At 41.2% G+C, this 22,867-nt stretch overlaps 1 protein-coding gene across 10 annotated transcripts in view; it reads right to left on the bottom strand.

Moving 5' to 3' along the window:
- The window catches only part of atp2b2 (ATPase plasma membrane Ca2+ transporting 2), a 92,046-nt gene that overhangs the window by 57,156 nt on the left and 12,023 nt on the right, over window positions 1-22,867 (bottom strand). For 6 of the 10 annotated variants that reach the window (XM_037491284.2, XM_037491285.2, XM_037491286.2 and 3 more), the window contains exon 1: window positions 10,320-10,557. The exons of 1 other annotated variant lie outside the window; for it this stretch is intronic. The gene's annotated coding sequence lies outside the window, so the exon portion shown is untranslated. Of the gene's footprint in view, window positions 1-10,319; window positions 10,559-22,867 lie in introns of those variants that run through there. 3 more of the 10 variants (XM_062563986.1, XM_037491287.2, XM_037491291.2) reach the window with 1 other exon arrangement.

The raw sequence follows: 22,867 nt of genomic DNA, 5'->3' as shown, positions 1-22,867 counted from the left end.
AGGTTAACAATGAAGGGTTGGGTTACATGATGCAGAGTAGATCTATGAAGTAGCAACTGTTAACCCACTAACAGCTCACCTAGAATCAGATACAACTAAGCAACACTGACCTTCGGGAGCATGCTCTGATTCCTGCTACCGCTGCACAAAGTGACCGGTGGTCATTATTGAGTGTGATGTGGCGATACAGAGGGGATGAGCACCAGACAACAATAGTGCGTCTGGGATCAACAACCTTGTCACAGCTCTGGATCCTGCCCTCACGTGAATACATCTGTAACTCCACAGGACCCAGTCTCCTCTTAGTCCTCCCCTCTCAAGCCCCAACTAACAAACCTGCTAAACATTTCTGTATAGCATTTGCAAAGGGCAAATGTTTGTTTTTCCCAAAGAACTGACAATATTGAAAGATATAATCTTTCTGATCAAATCAGCAAGCCAAGCTGAGGGATTCATACTTTAACATAACATACTTCTACTATGAAAATATAAAATAAAAACATAATCGGGGGAATGAAATGCATCTTTTTTTTACTAATGTCAGAGCGGCTGCTTTCATAGCCTCTGTTCATATCACCACCATGTAAGGTGGCATGTTTCCTGTTGCAAACGATCCCGTTGGCTGGTGGTAGTGTTGCCTATCTTTCATCTAAAGGGAATGATGGAGTAAAGAGGGGTAAGCATAAAAATAAGAAGGCAAAAGGGAAATTAGTAGTCTAATGCGCGACTGATGCCTGAACTGAGTAAATTAATATCTTCCTTTTTTAAATCATGTCAACACACACACACACACACACTTAAACTCATACATGAATCGATGGAATAGATTTTTTCCTATTTTCTTGGAAAAGAAAAGCAGCTGTATAGCTTTTGTTCAAATACAACCACAGATAAAAACCACGATGAAAGCAGTGTGTCAAAATGGTTCTTCCTCAAGGTTTAAATAGTTTGAACATCCAATAGTGAGTGACTTTCTTTTGCCTAAGTTTTGGGGATACGGAGCGCTTCATAATTTTGTTATCATCTAGTGAAAATCCTCCTGTCTCCAATACTTCCATCATTGTCTTCATACCCGTCTGTCTGTCCCACCAATCTGTCATCCTGTTATTCTATTCCCTGCTGTGCTATTCTTCTGCCTACCTCCCTGCCTACATGCCAGTCTGTCTGCATAATTGTAGGCACGCTCCCCATGGGTTGACAGTGAGTAATAAGTAACATAAGATCAAAGACATAAGGAAAAAGCATAGATTTTTGCAAAAACTAACATCATTTTACCTAAAGGGCGAAAATACTTAATTGGACTTTATGAACTCAAATACCATATGGAGACTGGATTAAAACCTGAAACTGCACAGCCAGATGCCAACACCATCTGACCACCGTACTGCAGTGTTTGCCGTGTGACCGCTGACAAAACAAAGAGAGATTTGCTACAGCTGAGATACAAAAAAGGGCTACTAAGATAAAGAAAAAGCAGCAGCATCAAACACAGCCAGACACAATTATTTCTAAATAAATTGTTTTTGTGGTAAAGCAACTCTTTTGTCTCATTTTTAGTTGACTTGGGGTTTTAACTATAACTTAACATTTTCATTATTTGGTATTGCTTTATTCAGTTAGGTGGAAATGAACAGTTAGCGCAGATTAAGTTGAAAGAATTGAAAGTGCTACAATGGCACGAGTAACACTCCAGTACACACATGCCTCGCTCTCCCCTACTTATTTTTGCTTAACTAAACAACAAACTTTAGTGTCAAAAGAGAAGCTGAATGCACTGAGATAAAATCATTAAGCATTTCAAATACCATTAGAAAATAGAGGTTGCACAGGTCAACGAGGACATGTTTGTTGAGTGCACATGCTTTTGTTTTTAAAAAATAATAATAATAATAAATTGTGTCTTGATGACATCATCACCACAGTCTCCTATCCATCTGGAGGAGAGTCACACATAATCCATCGATGTAAGCATCCCAGCATTTGATTACAACGTATCCATGTGTTGTTGCTCTACAATATTTGCTGCTCTCTTTGATGAGAAGTTTCTGGTCTGACAAGAAGTAGGTAGTTCGTTGTCCTTCACACAGAGAGAAGCCGGGGCGCGTTTTCCGTGTGTCTGTCTCAAAATGTCCTTGAGCGAGAGTGAGGAAGAGCAGAGGTGGGAGCTGTGCCCACTGCACCACCAGCAGAAGCGCTGGCGTGCAGCTCCCCCTGCCTGTGACAAACAGTAGTGCGTCAGCACTTACTGACGCTAGAGCTGCTCTGCGCGCCGGTGCCATCCAATTAGAACACGACAGGCTTACAAATGCTCGTGGGTTTGTATGATGACGTGAAGATATTCATTTCAAAACATTTTCCAGAGCATTAGATTACTTTAACAAGGTGTTTATGTGTGTAGGAACAAATCCTCAGTGATGACAATTAAAAGACCAATGACAGAAATACATATAAAAGCTTCCCTGGGGTAGCAATTAGAGCATATTACATAGGGACTGCTCTTATAATTGTATTTCCACTTCTTGAACTAACGCCGCTGGTGTCACAATGCACGTAGCAGAGTGTTTAAATAACATGTAAGAACATGCTGTATATATGTTTCAATGCTGCTTGAGAAGACACATTATTATTATTTTTACAATTTTGGAGCATTTAACGTACATTTCCTAAAACCTGCACTAAACTGCAATAGTTTCAGAAATTTGAATATGCAGTTTCACAACACTTTCCCCAAACGCATGCATGCACGCATTGGGCAGCAGTTGCATTATACTGCACTGCAATATCCAAGGGTACACATCTAGAGCGAGAATTTCCGCGTTAACTGATGTTATCTCTGAGGTGAATTGTTACATAACAACCACATGGAGAGCCTTCTTTCAGCCACCATCAGTGCTCTCTAATTAAGTTGAGACCAGCTGCCACGCTAACTAAGAACAGCAGACTGACCCCGACGAAGAAGAAGGTTATTTTGGAAAACCAATGCAGGTGAACCAAAGGGGACTGCAGCTCTAACACGGTTCAGGCTGAGGGGAATACAAAGCCGAGAGCAGAAAAGGGAGAGAGAGGAATGAGTCAGAAATGAGAACGAGGCATGAATACGCGTGTGTGTGTGAGCTTAGCCTATGTCTGCTTTTAGTTAGTGAGGGGGTTTAAGACAAAAGCAGCTGGCCAAGAAACCCAGACAGCCTCAGGAGGGGTGTGGGGGGGGGCTGAGGTGTGTCACTGCTGAGCGAAATTGAGGCGCAAGAACGTACGAGCAGGTGATACGCTGGAGCTGTGAGAGGGTGAGGAACTCGGCGTTATCACTCGTTTGTTCAAACAGAGAAGCCCGCGATTGGACCCAAAATATCTTTCACATCCATGAAGAAACTTCTTCCGCAGACGACAAATAGTTATTAGTTCCACTGGCTCTGCCATCCACTCACTTTCCTTCCTTGTTTCTGCAGTGTAAAGATGTCACCTTTCCTCTCCCCTCGGTGTCATTTTCCATTAACATTGCTCTTCGTTCTTTGTACAACTGCGTCTTTGTCCTGTCCTTTTTTGAGGATTTCTACTAATATTCAACTCGCCCAAGCTACATTTGGTATTAAGCATGGAAGTTAAACCAAATATAGTTTAAATATAATGATCTAATAGTACGAAGTGATTTAGTGCTCAACAGTGGTATGATGGCTTTCAGAGGCTGAGGTTTTGCTGTGGGAGATCATCCTTTACAGTCATTGAGCAGTTTTGTTATCTGCTGATGGGTTCTCCAATCAAATGACGGTGAGCCCATAAACCCTGGAGCACAGCCTCTAGTTGTCATTCACCTTTTCTTAGAATTTAGGGGAGGGGAACCGTCGGAAAAGATACACTTTGGGGGAATAAAATGAATGGATTTTTTTTTCCTATTTTCAATGATTTCCTCTAAATCTTTGCTGTTATTTAGTTTTATGAAACATTTCTTGTTACTAATTAATAAATACTCCAGTAATTGGTAATAGAACGCCATGAATAAAAAAAAAAACCTACAAATTCAAGAGCATATGTATGTCTATCTTTTCAGGCGCACCATCCTTAACAATGACCTCTGGATTTTGATGTCTTAAGTGAAGTCTTTGCTGATCTCAAACTCCTGTAACAAAGAACATGACAGATAGAGAAAAAATAGAAAAAATACATGAAAATATAACAATCGGCATCTTCTGTAGATTTGTTTTTCTTTTGGTAACCACAGTAGTGACATGGTTTCAGAGATTTAACTATATGATGGATTGCCATTAAGGAATCCAGCATTGTCTCGTATTGACAAACCTGCTAAGATGTTGAGCACGGTAAATATTACCAGCTAAGCAGGTTATGCTGACAATGAGGAATGAAGAGAAAACAACTATCATGACACAGAGACGATTTATTTACTGCAGTAATCTGGGGTACTGCAGCTCAAAGGGGAAACCTGTAACTGGATGGTTGCACGTTGGATTTCAGTTTGTTAATCGCGCTGTCATAACGTGATGTGTTTATTTAAATTCACAGCGTAATCAACAAAGGAAATTCCCTCAAAATAATACACATCGGCTGTTCTGCATGTTACAAATTAGACTTGGACTAGAAAGAAATGTATGAACACAGGGCCTGGAAGATGTTTTTCCACTTCTGCCCATTTTAAATGACAACTTTCACGCCTTCCATGTTACATTCTCCCACTTTTAGCTTCTGTGTCGTAACCTCACTTGACCTGACCTATGATGAGTCTGTTGTAGTCATTTTCACCACTAGATTCACTCACATCATGGAATGATACAACAAACAAGAGGATGACACACATGCTCGTGGGGATTTTCCTTATCCACACACACAGTATGACACATGGTGCAGTCCACATGGCGCCCAGAGGGACACTTACTTCAGACGGCTTCTAACCTCTAAAGTTCCGCGCAAAACATACCGAGTCATCATCCAATTAGTTGCTGAATGCTTTTGTGTAATGAGGCAGAGGCTGTGGATTTAACTTGGTAAATGCTGGTGTTGGGTTAAATCCATATCACGGAGGTCATGATGTAATTAAGGCTACGAATAGTCACATTAGCAGGTGCAAAGACAGTCTGAAATTGGGCATTTCCTCATCAGTAATGCCACTGAGGCTTGGACGATCCCAAAAGCATGTACTTAGGGGTTTATGTCCTGCACATGGTGTCGTGTGCAGCTGGTAAACGTGTTATCAACAGTACATTTTGATGAAAGAAGAAGGGAGTTCAGTAATGATCTCACCCTCGTAGAAAAATAAATCCCCACGGCCTTGCATGAGAATACACACATTTTGCATTCAAAACAAATTGCGTGTTTTCAGCCCACATTTATTAACGACTGATGTTAGGATTATTTATTGTAATCTCCATGATATACATCTGTGTCAACTAAAACAAAACCCAGGTTTTTAAAACAAAAAGAGCTCGATACTCATCTCCTTCTATTTGTAGGCCCCAGTGGGGCAGGATCCTGACCTCAGACCACTCATCTGTTCCTTATTTTGCATGACAGCCTGTTACTTTTCAGCATGTCCAAAGACAAAAAGGCACAATACAACCCCCCCCACCCCGCCACCCCCTTGTGCCACAAAATGTGCATGCATGGTCTAATGACTTCTGAAGCAGACAAAGAGACACTGCATTGCGCTGTCCCTTCCACGATTGGAGTGGAGAAAAAGAATAGTGTCCACTTTGTCCAAAAAAAAAGATTGGTGCATAGTACAACCCAATACAAATTAGTGGGAAAAACTGGATAACACACTTGAAAATTCCCACTGATAAATAGTTTCAGCTGTTTAACACAAACAAACACCACTTGGTTTGCCTCATTGCCGACCTATGGGGACATTTAGAGTGAGGATCCTTTGCTGGATGAGTTTTCATGTGTGTTTGTGAGTCATGTCTGTCGGTGCCACCGAGCATGCAGGACTAACCTCTAAACAAGATCTAGAAAACAAACCTGGCACCGAGGGTGCATCTGCGCCACTGCTACACCTTTGGTTAGGCCCATGAAGAAAGGGACTGATACTGGGGTTTCAAGGTTTAACTAAAAAAAAAAATCGGCCATCAGGCATACGGCCCAGAAAGATAGACTTCAAACAGAAATAGTTTTGTACTTAATGTGAAGGATATTATTCTAACTTTTAATTCATCTGTCTACAGGGAGATGACTTAAACTGCGTAACATTGGCCGCAGTATTTGCGCAGTACAGAAAGTCTCAACAAACGAGCCCAAACGAATTTTGTTCTATGAACTCATAGAACAAAAGAGAGGGCTTACAAAAGATTTATTGTTGGCTGTTTTAATCCACCAGAGCACACTTATCCCATTTTTCTCTTGAATTAGAACCAGCTGTACTTTTTTTTAGATGATTCAACATATAACTTAATGTGCATACAGTTTGTATGTGAACCACATACAAACTAACACATTCATGCATTTACATTTATGTATAAGCAAGAATGCAGACCCTGTGCTTTCTAATACATCTGTTTTAGAAAGCACAGGCTCACAAGCACATATTCCTATGCATGCGCTCACAGACACACACACACAACAAATATTAACTTCCTGCTGCAAGGTCACCGGAAAGTAGAACCAACCCTGCTGTTGCTCTCTCCTTGCTCCAGATGAGCCCGTAGAAATCATGAGGGAGTTATTGGTCTAATTAAATTCAGCACATTAAGGCTAAGTGTGCTAGAAGGGGACCAAAGACCAACGAATAAGGAGGGTGGGAGAGATACATTAAGACGAGTCAATGAATAAGGATAGTTCTCTGAAGCCTTTGTGCACATCAGATAAATACTAGACAGACGTGCGTTTGCCAAGAACATCCCAAGCGCAAAAAATCTCCACCACTGAATCCTCAGAAATTCCTGAAGAGTGCAAACGTGAAACAGGAATGTGTGTTTTTGAACTGCCATGTTCACAATTGTTTAAAATGAGCAAAAAGATGGTCACAGTACACCACACCTGTTATTATGGCAGCACAAATGTGGCACTACACTACAACTACATCGATTGGATCTCCTGGTTTGCTAATGCTCCATCCTCCTGTATTTGACCATTTCAAAGTGGGGATAGTAAAACCATAGCCAATACCAGCACAGCCAAATGCAAACCATTACACTGCAACGTGTATTGTCTAAAAATATATGTTCAGCTAATGGTAGGGTTTGAAAATTCCTTACTCAGGTGCCCCCAGTGGTTTCATTAAAAATAGATATAGTGGTTGCATTTGCAACCCAAAAACCACTTCAATCTCATAAGCAATTTTATTTTCATCAAAAATAGGTAGCAAATGACAAATGTGCATCTGAGTACGTATCAAAATTGCATTTGACATTTGATCTAACATGAACCCGATAGCTGGGATGCTGCAGGGACATCCGCGTGAGTTTTTTTAGAGCTTCAAAATGTCTCTGAAGGACGGTGAGATGCAGTAAATATCTATCGGGTTATTTTTTTCTATTGTTTTATGTTTTCTTCAACTACATTTGTTGGGTTGCGGACTGACCCCTCTTGGTTCAATTCTCAGTCATTTAATTCTTAGTCAACTAAGATGGCTGTAGTCGGTTTTCTTATAACAAAAAATCTATTACCATAGAAAAACAAGATTTAATGTGGTGCATCTGTGCACTTCTGTGAAACTGAGTTTGTCCATGTAGATCAATTAAATCAACTCAAACCTAAAGAACCATAATATGGCCTTAGATGTAGTAGGCTGCAACTCAAACTTATGGGAATCGGGCAGAGAGTTAACAAGGTCCACGCTTTTCCTTAACCAATCCGCAAGCTGCACACCCAGAATATAATGAGTGACAGGTGAGGAATAGAGGCAGGTTAAAATTTTGAATCACTGAAACATGCACACTCATGTGCAAGACTCAGATCAGATTTTCCGCCAATGGCTGAAACTCAAAGTCCTGTTATTAGAAGGAAAATATAGCGTCTTGTTGCGGTACTGAGCAATGTGACATAACACTCAAAGCAAGTGGGTGTCAGTGTCACGTGAATGCAGGCAGTAGGTTTAACCCTGTCTGTAAAGAATCTTATGTTCATGCATTTCACATGTCTCAGATCCCAAAAGAACCTTTTTATTTTTGAACCATTGGACAAAACTCTGGGAAAGCAAGCAAGAGAAGATCAAAATAATGTAAAGAATTTTTCTAATACAGTACTTTCCATGTAATTGATTTTTTTTAAATAATCCAAAATAGCATTCTTTTGTGCTTTAAAATCTATATAAATAAATACTATACATTTGTAAGTTATTTCCTAAGATTTGAGATCCCCATTGCATTTGAATCAGGAATACAAATTGCATTTAAACTGAGCTTGTCAGGTACTAATCAGTTGTGTCCTGTGCTCCATTCTCTTGCCTCCTCACCTCTCTTTTTCTTTCAGCTCCTCTATTTTCTTAGGAATTCTTCCACTGGTACGCAAGCTTACAAAATCCAAATGAGCCAAAATCCAAATAATATTTGTTATTACCGACAGGAAAGAATGAATTAATACTTACTGTACCCACACTTTTTTTGTGGGCAAATGACTGTCTGCGTTGTGCTTGTCACTGTGCTACACAGAGGTGATGATGACGAAGCAAAACCGCATGCACTGCGACGCTAACAGAGTCTCTCTTCTTGACTATAGGAGATGAGACAGAGCGCAGGAAGGTATGGATTCCCTCTGGAATTTTCTGTTCTATGTAGAATGTTCATGTTTGTGTCAAAACATTCGGGTGGAAGAGAGAAACCTGTTGTTTCCAAACTGAAAGTAAAGGACTGGTCTAAGTACACATGCTAACTTTACTTTATATATTTGTAGTCTCCCCTTAGGTTAAACAAAAGTAGTTTGCTGCTCTGTCCATCTTATAACATCATAAAATATACACTTTAAATATCAAAAATTGGGTTTAAGGTTCAGAAGTTGAAATGGACAATGAGACAGCTGGTGCATACATCGTCGTATGTGTTCTCCTTTGTGCTTACTTTAACATCTCATCACCTGTATTTCTGTCCAGTTGGACAAAAAGAGGCAGTGAGAGTATGAGAGGAGGAGACAGAAAGAGGGCCGACACTGAGTTCAGCTCCGCTGTCCGGCTGTTTTGGTGCAAGCAGAACGGATGTTTGGGGTCACACAATCATCCCAGTGCCAACACAGGCACAATCAATTCTCTACGACAGCCTTTCCAACAGCGTGGCTGACTGACTAAATGACCGAATCAATTCTCTAATAACTGAATGACAAATGGCTGACGGGTTGTTTCAGCCACTGCCCAGTTGTGCTGGACGGTTGTCTTTTTCTTCTTTGGTTTCACAGCGATTAGCTGGCTGTCTACTGGACTGACTGAAAAGTCGGCAAACCAGACAGCAAGCCAGTGACCCCGTGCAACAGTTGGTGTGATGATCAGGCAGTTGATCAGACCAGCAAGAAAGTATGTTTAAAAAAATTTAAAAAAACAGTGAAGTTACCAATTGGCTGGCCACTGACTTCAATCAGCCATGGAGCCAGCCATCCGGCACAGCAGACAGAGTATGAGAGGTGATAATGTTCCTTGTTAATTCACCATGCCACACTGTCAGTTAGCTAATGCGGCGAAGACAGCTAGCCAGCAAACACACATGATCAGTCACGGCAGCGCAGCCTGCTGCCGTGACAGAACCAGTAAGTGTGACAGAGAAGAGACCCGCAGAGTGCACGCGGCCAACAGATGGCCTGACTGAGTGGGGAGGTGTGAAACAAAACATCTCCATTTAGAGGAAGGGGATTTGATTTCTCCCCCCGAAAAATGGTTTGACATTGACATTTGACACGATGGATCAACACCACATGCACAATGATATATGACCTATATTACACACACATATGTTATATTTACATCTACAGTATCAGTCATGTTTCATTCAATTGAATGAGAAAGTGTGTCCAAACTTTTGACTGATACTGTATATATATAAATATATAATATATATAATATATAAAGGTGCAGACAAGGCAAACATATCTCCTGACAGGAATCCATTCAGCAGAAGAAATATTTCTACCGTGGATCTTCTTCCTCGTCTCTCCTCCCTAACGGACCACCTGCCTCTTCACTGCCTGCTCTTACCGATTCACGGCTAAAATAGAATCCATTTTATTCACACCCACAAGCCAGGGGCATGCATGGAACAACGTGTACAGATTGATAATCACACATCGCAGCCTCCCAGAGCCATGCGGATGATTCGCACCGACACAATCAAAAGCAACTAAGGAAAACTGGCAATCAGACGAGCTGTTGGTTTATTCGCACAGGGTATACTCACATGGCAGCAAGGTTATCACCACCATCAGCGTGACGTGGAAAAAATCCTCCCACCTCAAAACGATATTGCGACGGCACATGCGGCAGCGGACTAACCGCCACGGTGGTGTGCAGTGTGTGTGTGCGTGCGTGTGTGCGTGTAGGTGTGTGTGTGTGAGTGAGTGTAGGTGTGCATGTGTGTGTGGAGACTCGCTGAGCTGCACACTCACTGCTACTGCCTCAGCTGGGGCTGCCTCAATGCACAGCCAGTACCATGTCGGCAGGCGGCAGGGGTGAGCGTGTGTGTGTGTGTGTGTGTGTGTGTGTGTGTGTGTGTGTGTGTGTGTGTGTGTGTGTGTGTGTGTGTGTGTGTGTGTGTGTGTGTGTGTGTGTGTGTGTGTGTGTGCGCGCACAGTGCTGCATAGCAAAGGAGGCTGCTCTTCACTTGACAAAGCTATCCTCTTACTGGATTGAGGGATAGAGACATACATTAAACGATGGGTGGATGTCGATAGAGAGAGATGAAAGGTTGGAGGCGTGGAGAAAGCAAATAAAGAACGGAGCAGATCCCAGAGATAATCTAAACACCTCTTTTCCTGCATTTCTCTTTTGCTTCTTCTTCTGACATTTTGTCTTCAAAGCAGAGCAGGACGTCCAGGAAAGAAGAGGAGTGCAGAAACGGGGGTAATAGAAAGAATAGTTACATTTTTATAAAAGACTATATGCTGGAACAAGAAAGATTAAAGCAACAAGCGATGGAGGGACAGAAAGAGAGGGGTGAGCCTATATGTGAAAAGGAAGGGGGGGCTTTCAAGGACACGGTGCTTTGTCAGCCTTGTTCCTGTGTTTGTACCACACATGCAAACCATTGGATAGGATGGCTGCGGGACCTCATGGACCTCATGCGTTTGAGTATCCTGTGTACAAATTCACGTCCACAACAAACACACCTGCTCTGTTCAAGCCGGCCTCCTCGGCAGGAGAGGACAGCGGCCTTGTGTCATGCTGCCGTCACTTCACCATCCCGCATCTCGTCCTGTCACGGCGCGGATATTGGGAGGAGGAGGGAATCCGGAGCCTTGCTATGTCAAACTGTGTCAAATTGGTACCCCCCCTCCCCCTCCCCCCCACGCCTCTCTTTCGGTGCAACACTCTCTCTCTACCCCCTGTTGTGTCTCAGGTGTATTATGTACGTATCAGATGTTACACTAGCAGCACTTCCCCATACACTTTAGGATTTCCCCACTAGATTAAATACAGGTTAAAGAGAGCTGAGCGGTGCACATCTAGCAGAAGCCGAAATACCTACGGTATTATGGAAGTCGTACAGGGGAGCTGCAGCACAATGGTTCCGCTTGAGAAGGAGAAAGTCCTCGGTTGTTTTGAGTCTCAAAATGAAGTGTTCAGCATACGGAGAAAAACAGGGATATTGTGTGGCTTTTCAAGGGCTTAGATTCTGTCATGGTTAATGTCAAGCTTTAAGACTTGCTCGCTTGTTAACCTCAACGACACTAAACAACCCTTTTTAACAAGGATTTATCTGAGACACCACGTGTCGACCTGGACACTTTACCACAGTGGACCCCCTTGAAGTAAATACTATATGTATAATGTGTAGGTGAATTGGTCATCTAAAAGGAGTCTGCAATCATTTTTCATCCAATTGCATTAAAAAAGGACGTATTGTATATATACGTAGTATTGTACAGATTTATATAGCCCTTTACATTATTGTGTTCACAGGCAGAGTTTGTGCTAAGTTCATATACAATATTGTTATTTTGTGAAAAAGCATATGGTGGGGTGTGGAAAATACAGGCAAGAACATCTATTAGGATCATTAATCTTAGATGAGGAAGGAAAACCAAGAGATTTTCTGAAGGAGGGAGCTCTACAGAGAGAGAGAGAGAGAGAGAGAGAGAGAGAGAGAGAGAGAGAGAGAGAGAGAGAGAGAGAGCAGTGATGGGGATCAGAAACAGGCCCTGAATATCAATGCAGCACGTCTGAGAGAACTCAGGGCTGCAGTGCACCAAAACCTTGAAGAAAATGCATGAGAGGACAATAACATCACAGGCAGCCAGAGTGGGATTACCTGTCCTGCTAAAGCTAAGCCAAGACCACCCATAAAGAAATATCCATCCCGCTCCACTCAGATGTCATGAATCACAACGCATAACACAATTCACCTCATTTGGATTTCCTTCTGACGTAACTTTCATACTTTGTCCTTGTAATTCTAGGTTCAAATGAAGAAAAAAAAATAGACATTACGTGAACTCAGATCTTCTGAGAGACGCTGTTGTACGGTCTTCATGCTAAAGAAGCACCATACCCCACCTCCTAAACCACAGCACTTGTACTAGTAATTTGAAAGTCAGCTTCTCCACAGCCAAAATACTGCAGGTACTGCATCCTATTCTAAGTAGATGCTGCAGGCACACGTGTGCACAAGAAAACACAAACACGCATTTTTAGCGTAAGCTAGGTTTATGCCATTCATCTTAATTGAATGAATTGAATCACATTAAAGAAGCCTACTGGACACATTAGTGTAAGGCTCCTCATCCTGCATCTGACGTCTTACCATAAAAGATCCATTTCCTTCCAGAAGGGATCTGTTAACCCATAAAGCACCATGTTTACCTCATATGCTAGTCACAAGCCACCAGCCACCAACCATTAGCCTTATTAATTGCGGAAGCCTTAGACCATCTCCTGAGTGCTGTTATAAAATAGAATCATACAATCAGTGACTTTGTGCAGGCATGAACACGACCATGCGGTCAATAAGGAGACTCCCAAAGGTCTCTAACCTTTCTCCGTGAGAGGTCACCATCACATAAACTCCCTCTTATCTAATGCATCCCTCACCGGCTGCTCCTTCGAGCAATGATCTCAGACATTTATGAAGAGTGAAAGCCAATTCTACAGCTGTGTGCAAAGAGTCGGGGGACTGTTTCATCTGATGTGCAACATGCAAGCTTCACATTAGCTCATTTTTGATTCATGTGGATGTTTACTATACTTCTGACCCACACATTTTACATTGAGAATGTGTTCATTCTGGGACGATTTTTTAATGAAAAGTTGCTAAAATATTAGAAAATAGTACAGAATATCCATCACCATATCAGAGGCTGTGATGCTTGTTGGTCCGACCAACAGTCAAAAACCCAAAGATATCATGACTCACAGTACAGTTCAATGAGGACCTTGTCCTTTTTCATCTCGCTTTTCTCTCCTCTCAGTCCCTGTTCCAACACTGATGGAGAGCTTCATCTAACTTCCCAAGGACAGCCATAAGACTAATGGAAACACAAACACAAACCTGAAGAAAGAAAAAAAAATCCGACAAATACGCCCAGATACACACACACACACACACACACACACACACACACACACACACACACACACACACAGAGCCAGCATCGCCAGACAGTTAAGATGAACTTAAATTCTCTTCAGCCACCTGCATACTAAACCCAGAGGCAAGGGTAGGAAAAGGAGACGGGGACATTACAGAATGACAGAGACACCCTTTTGTACCGCCTCAAGTCACAGACAGCGCTGAATATAACAAGTGAATGTGGAGCCAAGAAGTGCTTTAAGTCTGCATTATTTCTAATAGCCTGGGGAGGGGGGGAGGGGGGGGGGGGGGAATAAGTCTGATAGAGTGACCTTGCTCCTTACCTAATGTTTTACCTCGGTCAACATTTAAGATTAAGGTCTGTCACTAGTTCCAACAAAAGAAGGTTACACTTCTAGGGCATAGTTAACTTGTGATTGACAAGCCAGTCCGATGGCATCCTGTTAATCAGGATGGAAAAGTAGCTTTGATCTCTTCACAGCACCACATACGGTCACTCCTGTCTCCAAAATAAACCACGATGTTAATGACTAAAAAGTCCACTAACCAATGTGTTATTATGAATAGTATACGTCCACTTCTTTGTGTTTCTGGTTTCCTATATTACAATACAATTACAATTCTTAAACTAGTCTTGGCAGCAGCAAAAAAACACCCTAATGAGACATTTAGTTGATCTTAAAATTGCAAACATTAGTAAAGACAGTTTGTCAACAGTTGTGGTAATAATAGAATTATTGTGGACAGAACCTCATTATTAAAACAGAGTTTCTTGTATTTGTATTTTAGTAACACTGCATGAATAAAAATAAAAATGCTTTTACTTTTTTTTCCTAGTCAGACAGTATTTCTTGTCAACTATTAGTATGGCATTTTACTTTTGCATTGGACTATTTAGTGCTCAAGTTATACAGCATAGACAGCTTTCAGAGTGACACATGCCAATATATCTTTACTTCACTGAATTCAGTGAGAGGAGCTTTTTTCTTTTTTTGCTTACGTTAAAACAGAAGAACATGTTCATGTGCTGAATGAAATTGCAGAAACTGTGAAGAGATGCTGGTGCTGAAAAAAAGAATAAACCATGAGTGGTCATTCATTCATAACGCCTAACAACGTGCAAACACAGAGGTTGTAGAAGGTTCTAAAGAGTCTGGTGAGATGTAATTGTATGTGGGGGGGAGGAGGGGGTGGAGAACTAAGACTCACTGTTGAGACATCCAGATCAGACCGAGCTTCTACTTTTCATCTTCCCCATGTCAGTAATTGACTTTCCAAAAAGAACACATTGCAACTCGCAGATGGAAAGTGTGTGATTGAATCAACCAGCTTTCTACTTACTCCTAGCATTCAAATATAAATGAAAATTCCCTCACTTTCTCTTTATTTCTATTCATTGTTTCGATGGGTCACGCGTCAAAACAATTACTCTTATTCAAAATTACTCAAAAACTGTTAATGATGTAAAGCTACCGAGTGCCACGAGGTTGTATTTAAATACTTTGAAACCCTTGCTGCATGTGCAAAAGGCTTGGATGGAAGCCTTATTTAAGTACCCTAATTCCTGCAGGAGGAAACCATCACCTTGCTGCTGATGGTGGTGTTTGTTCGCGAATGAGTAGCAGAGCTAATTAAAAAAAACAAAAACATTGCTATTTTGATAGTCAGGCACAGCTGCGTTCTTCTGAAATCTGTTCAGCTGGTAGTGTATTCAGTAAAGTACAGACGAGAAAAGCTGGGTGTCCAAAGCCATTAATCTACCAGAGCATCCTCGTTTGTCTCTTTTTCATTTAGCTCCTCTTTCGCCCGACACGTAGCCTCCCTCCTAAATAGCCATAGATTTTGTTCTTGTTCCCCTATTTCCAGGGGAAATGAATGCCATGGTGGAGGTGAGGTGTGAAGATTAAGCTGTGGCAGGGGATTAATCAGTCTTGCATGTCTTTAAGCCAGACAATTACATATAGTTTAGTTTAAAAAAGCCTGGAACACGCTTATGAATGGATACAGCCAATGTGGTTGAATATCCTCAGCTGAAGCCAACAAAGGACAACTTGTACTGTGGTTTAAATGCTTGTTTTTGAGATTCCCACATCACTATTTGCTAAGTAAGTGTGGCTTAAGGGCTCTTCATGGTGCTTTCTTGAGAAAAAACAAAACAAAAAAAGCCCTGAATTCACTTTGAATTAGTAGTTAATGATGTTAGGTTAATACAGCCGTGTGCCTTTATTTGTCCAATAGAATCCACAGCAGATACTTACTGTACTCACTAAACCATTCATTTGAATGAACACTAATGCACTTTCACAGTTCAAACTCCTTCTAAAATGAGTCAAACTTGTGAAGGACCACGTTTAGGAGCCAATTAATCAGCTTCCACGAAACCGTGTCACAATACAGTGAGGGGGAGGGAAATAAGACCATGGAAAAGAAGAATGCTGACAGAGAGGCGATGCTCTCCTTTACAGATCCTAGCTGACCTTGAGTGTGGAAAAAAAGAGCCTGAGACAGATTATCAGAATGTGTGAGGAAGACAAGTCCAATGCCTCCACCAACGTCCGTCCGTCCGTGCGTCCGAGCGTCCATCCGTGTGGATTACAGTGTTGTCTTCTGCTTGCTCTCCATCTCAGTGCCAGAGTCCGTATGATATGACAGTTAGAAACCGCCCTCCTGTTCGTCACATTCCTCTTCAATCCATCAGCCTTCCGAAAGGCAATGACGAGTTCCCATTTGCTGATGTCCAACGTTTATGGGACGTTACTGTCCTGACAATAATACATGCACTGTGCTCCCTTATTTTACCATATTTTGTCAAAATCAAATTAAACATCCAGTGAAATACGTGTCTGATCAGCAGTATCCAATATATTGAGTATGGTTTATAAAAAGTTAAAGAAACGTTGGAGTATCCCCTCTGATCACTGTAATTTGTAATTTAGACGACATACATCATCTCAAGAAGTGTCTTTAAATTGGATTACTGTCATGTCCCCTGTGTGTCCATCTACAGACGCTTCCCAATTCATTAAGTGGGGCCAAAGACTGCTATATCAGTAATACGGTGTGCCTCTTATCTGATGGAGGAACACTTTTTAAGCTCACAGTAAAAATGTGTATCTGCATCTCTATGCTACAATGAATATGTTTAAAAAAGATTAAATTTCTAAAGGAAATGGGAAATTGTCTAAATGAGGGAGAAAAGAAAACATCCTGCATCCTGTAGTTTACTACAGCTTTGGTGCAAAAGGTCAGCAAAGAGGAGACAAATCTATTTGGGATGCTGTAATGCATGCAGCCATTGACATGAGAGATTTGCTGATGTTGCGACATCCCTCACTCAGCCCTTTGATTGTTTGGAACATTTGAATTCAGATTCACAGTAGACGTACATTACATGGAGAGAGACAGTGAGAATATTGGTTTGAAAATGAGCAGATTTAAGAAAAATACAATATATGTTCTTTAAAGTCTTGATTTTAGTCTCATTTTAAAAAAAAGATTGGTCCCTAACAACAAAAAATGTGTGTAAACTTTAATTCTTGAATTAATTAAGAAATGTGCTGCGATTTTGCTTTTGAAGGGAAACAGCATCACAGAAACGGTATTTCTCTGACAGACTTAGAAAGGAAGGTGAGAGCTCGGGGGTACCTGCTACAAACAAATAGATGCCACTAAAACTGATACTGTTCCTTTAAATGATTAATGCATATTTTTGACCCATCAACTTTAACTGGCCTCGAAATTTATTTAATAGGGACCATTTGAGGCATTTTGAATTGGTCAACTTTACACTCCCTCTCTAGGAAATGTGCCCAGGTCCAGTGCCCCAGACATAAAAAAAAAACAAGAACACAGCATGGTATCATGTGCAGAGAATAGAGTGGCACTGATCTTAAGAAAAAAACGCTTTGGTGGAATTGACCTTTACGGACTAAGTGGGCGTTTCCATTTGAGAAACACGGAAAATAATGCAAATGCAGTTGACCTTAAAACAATTGGAAATGTCCAGCCCTTCTTATGATGGTATGGATTTCAGTTCTATTCAAAAGAGATCTTTTGCATTCCATGAAATTGATAGAGAGAATATTTCTTCTATGAAAATCAATCTTTTGAGGGTCATTTGGACTTGAATACTGGAATTTGGGGGTTTGTAGGCTACATTTATATCTTCCCATTTATACTGTTCTGACACATTCCACTACAGAAAGAATTCCTGCACTCAAAAAGTTCTTGTTGCTATGCAACTGAGGTGCCTGGCACTGACAATATTGTTAAGTCACATGGCTACACTGACTGCAACCCTTCACACACACACACGCAAAGCAAGCGCCTCTTAGCATCTCCCAATGTTGGTTATCAAGCCAATAACAACAAATCATCTTTAATTTTCTAAATAAGCCTTTTCCCATCAATGCCCTTTTTAGTCTCAAGCTAAACGCTTTAACATTTAAAAAAAGACACAAACCAGAAACTTTTCATTTCTCTAGTTTGGTTTTAATCAAAATATTTCACTTTGATTTCAGTTATGGTGGCTGAAAAACAAACCTTATTTCCCTTGTGAGTGCTAGCATACCTTCTAATAATTATATTTCTGAATACATAATTCAGCTACTCTGTAGTAAGTTTACTCTGATCTCTGACTGAGGACTATGAAGCATGTTGTAATAATTACGATGTTAAACACAAATTGAATGCTGGCATTAAGACTCAAGATTTCAAATTGCAAATCCAATTTTTGCTTTCAAAACGACTGTGTTGGCAACGTTCACTTTTTTTTGGCAGTGTTTAAACCCAAATAAAAATAAAGGAATTTATTTTAAAATCAGACAACACTAATCCATCTAAATATACCTGGATCATTGTACCTCATGGTCACTGACATCTTCAAGGAAGTACTCAGACAAGAACCCCAATCCTTTTAAGCAATAAAATGTATCACTCTGTTGTTTGCCATTAATATTTAAGTGGAAGTCCACAGTTTAATGTGCCTCATAATATATTGTCTTGACACAATCACTTTTCAGCCCCCACTTGGAAAATGTAAAATGTCCTTCTAATATCCTTTGCATGGAAAACAATTTCATGGAAAACAAGACTCAATCCGGCGAAGCTATGCTTGGAGCAACAAAATAAAACGGAAGTAAATGTGTACAACCCAGATTAGCTTCTAACTCCCCCGCAAGGTTGAAGAAGAGTGTCAGATTAGGTGACCAGGAAGCGTGTGATGAAGAGTGATGTAGGAAACGAGGAAGCCCTGCCTGGTTTGGGAATAGGCGGCTTCGGAGGAGACACAGTCTGGGCTGCTTTTTAACCAGACATGCATGGTTGAGATGCATTACGCAAATAACACCAACTGGTACTGCCAAAGAAACACACACGGGCTGTTCTTCTTCTTTCACACTCCATCTCTTATTATCCAAATATAAACACACACACACACACAGAGACACTCTCACGCATGGAAAGTGAGACCAACTTGCTCACTCACTGGCTTGCCACTGCAGAGCTTTAGCCCATCTCCCTCACGGTCACACCAAGGGCATCCCCTCCCCTGAAACAGAGCCATGCAGCGCGACACGGGAGAGGAGAGGAGGAGAGGAGAGATAGTGAGAGGTGGTCGTCCCTTTAATGACAATGAGCACATGCAAAGGGAGAAGAATGAGCACCATAAATAGACGGAGGGATGAAATTATGTTGATTGTTTAACCACCTGTGTAAAATAGAACATGCAAACAATGTAGACCAGGGGGGGGGGAATGGAATGGAATGGTGAAAATGCTGCAGGTGATGGAAGGAAGAAGAAAAGATAGCGTACGGAGGCTGAAGACAGAGAGAGGGCAGGGTGACTGCTGGTGATGCACTGCAGCAAATGGAGGGAAGAAGAAGAAGGAAAGGGACGTGGTAGAGGACAGACAGGTCGGAGGAAGAGGGGCAGTGTGGGGATGTGCATTAGAAAAAGAATGCAACAGAAAAGTAAGACAGAGGAAAATGCTGCAATCTAGCCTGAACTTCAATGTAAGTGGTGATGGAGCAAGATGATGCTTAAATAAACTACGTAAACTGAGTGCATCATCGAAGCGTACCAACCGTCTGCAAAGGCTGTTACGTTGTCACTTTCGAATAACTATCGGTTGCGACTCCCATCCCAAGTGTTCGCTGTCCAATTACAAAAGAATTGCTCAATCAATCTTCCAGAAAATGTAGACACAGAGCTAACTACAATAAAGACATCTTTGATGTTTCAGTTGAATTACAGCTGAACCTGCAGAGCAGCAAATTGCTCAATAACACAGAAGAAAATATATTTTATCAAAGATGGAGAAGCCGATTAAGATGGAAATGCATAACAAATATTAGAGGTAAACTGTCTATCTTAGTTCAGATGGATTCTGGGTTTTAAAGGTTGTACTAGTTTTAAATCTTACATCTTTTAAAGCTTTTCCCGCTGAAAGTGCAAAGGCTACACGTCTTGGATTCAAAAGTTATAAGATTGAGCATAAGATTACAGTGATCATTTTGATGCCATGAATGTTTGCCTATTACGTCACATATCTTTAACGACCCCACGAAACGATTACATCATCTCACATCTCAATGAGCAGCTCCCCCATAACACAAGCATGACTTTTACATCGAGGCTATGTTTATCTTTAGCGGTAAGTACAGTGCAGCAGATCTGCGGCACATTTAACTTACAGTACAAAACATGCAAGTCCGGCCCAAAGCGAGAAAGGCTTTCCATTCAAATTCGTTTTGTCTGAGTATGACATAAGACATTGAAGTCTTTGTAAAAAAGGATGTTTTTACGTAAAACACTGAACACCCCGAGCTAGAGGGATAGTCTCACATCGTGTGACTTAAGAGGACAGAAACATGTCTTCGGAGGACATCCTTTTAATGTTGTTTTTGCATGAATAAATACAAAGATTAGAATATGAAATGACTAAAAATAAAGATAATGACTTTCGCCTATTTTCCAGAACTGAAAGAGCCGTCTTCAAATACTATTAAACACTAGTTTTTTAAATTCCAAAAACTAAAGGATTTTAGTAAATAGTGATACACCAAAAGCCATTGGTGAAACGATGGTTGAGCCGTTTTACAAGTGAGGATAAAATGGAGAGTTGCACCGCAGCTGAGACATGATGAGAAACTCTGGTGCTGATGCTGAGACAGAGATTGCTTTCCACACCTTCTAATGATGCTTCTCGTCCGTTTGCACACATGAAGATCATCCCTTTTTTAGATATCGTAATAATTTCCCTGACATTGGTCGCCATTTTCAGCTCAGTGTTTCCCTTGCTATCGGTGTCCGTAGATCTGCATCCAAATGTCCCGTCGGTCAGTCCGTCCGTCCGCAAAACCCCCACCAACCCCAAAACACTGTAGCCCCTTCAGCGGTTCTTGCAATGGTGCATAAAGAAACTGGGCAGGCATCCAGTATGATCTCAGCAGAATATGGTGATACAAACACACATTCACATCAAACATGCTTCATATCCAAGTATAAAAAGGCACACTCAATACACACGGGACAAGCACACAATGCGTGACTGAGTATTAGTAAAGCTTTGACAACATGGGTCAGAATGGGAGGAAAACACTGTCAGCATTTGTTTGGCCTCTATTCAATCATACCCATTAAAGGTCCAAGATCCAACAACGATTGATCGCATTTGACTGCCCCTCAGCGGCTGTGAACATAGCGACGGCCTGAGCCAACGGCTCGTAGTTCACAATGTTTAACAATCCAAAAACGAGCTGACGGCGTGTATCCGCCAGGAGACCCGTGGGTGGGGAGTTACGCTTTCCGTGGAGACGGCTTCGTCGGATGTAACCAGCCTGCGAGAGCGGCCCGCGGAGCAGCGGCCCTCGCGGAGCACGCTCCCGCACCAAAGTGCACTCATAGCAAGCGCGGCGGGCCCAGGCCGTGTCATCCAATCCTGGAAAAGCAGCTCGGAAACAGCAACACGCACAAAGGGAGAGAAACTACAGGCTGTGCTCAGGTAGACAATGGTTGTTGGCTGCTGCATTAATGCTCTTCAAATTGATTGTACTTCCATACTACCAAAGGAAAAATAATCGAAAAAGAACATTTAACACGTGGAAAAGTAATGTCCTTGTGTTGGACACCGCAAAGCTTACTTGGGAGGCAATATTATCGCAAATAAATAATTTGGTGCTACTTTACAGGACCGGAGTTGCACACGTCAACAAAACCTAATTATTTTTAGATATAATTGCATTATTATGCAATACAAATTAATAGAGCAAATGTGTCATGAAACATGGAAACCAATTAACTTCAATTTGTAGACTTATTATAATGACACCTCAGAATTTATTTTTGTGAAGCAGAACTTTCCTCAGAGGCATGGCCCAATTCATACTCTCCCAATATTCAAATTATCCAAAATAATGGCACGGTGCATTTGGGAATATGGACCAGCGGTTTCTCTGAAAGGCCTTTTCCTAAATGACTGAACAACTTGGCTGCCACCACAGACATCAGGACGTCTTCTTTACTGCTACACTGAAACGCTTCCATTTAAACTTTTAATTAAATCACTTCATGAAAAGATGACCGTTGCTTTGTGCCTTGCAGGAAGCACGCACTGCGCTTGTTAGCTTCAATGTGTGTCCCAGTTTTGAAGTGCACATTTATTTAAAGTACTAATAAATGTTCAATTCTTGGCATACAGATGGTTCTGGAAGGTCAAGTATTTTTACGACTGCAAAGAATTGTCCGGCAGTGTAGCTTTGCATGTTAAAGCTCATCAACTTGAAGTGAAACATGATACTTCCACTCTAACTACTGTTGGCGGATACCCATTAACATTTTCCTTTTAAAGTTATGAATGCTTGTCTGACTACTTTAGTCTTCTAGGACCAACCATTAACTGTATGTACGACGGACAATTGATTGACTGCTTGCCTCTGTGGTAAAGAGAGAGAGAGAGAGAATGGAAAAATGGGCTCTCCCATCAGTGTTACCAAAGGCTTAAAAAGGTGAATATTGTGTTAAAATCATAATGGTTTGTTTGAGAACAGGGAGTCTAAATGATATGCTTTTTTCAACTTCAGGCTATTTATAAAGGGAAGAGCAACCCAGAGTTTAAATGTATTTTGAATATACTGGTGATACTATTTTAGTTCACTATTTTTTTCAGCAATCAACCAGTCAAATTGTTCTTTGTAATATT

The sequence above is a fragment of the Pungitius pungitius genome, chromosome 8, assembly GCF_949316345.1.
Source record: "Pungitius pungitius chromosome 8, fPunPun2.1, whole genome shotgun sequence".
NCBI lineage: Eukaryota > Metazoa > Chordata > Actinopteri > Perciformes > Gasterosteidae > Pungitius > Pungitius pungitius.
Note: the sequence above shows the minus strand (reverse complement) of the source record. Positions and strands in the feature narration are given on the sequence as shown.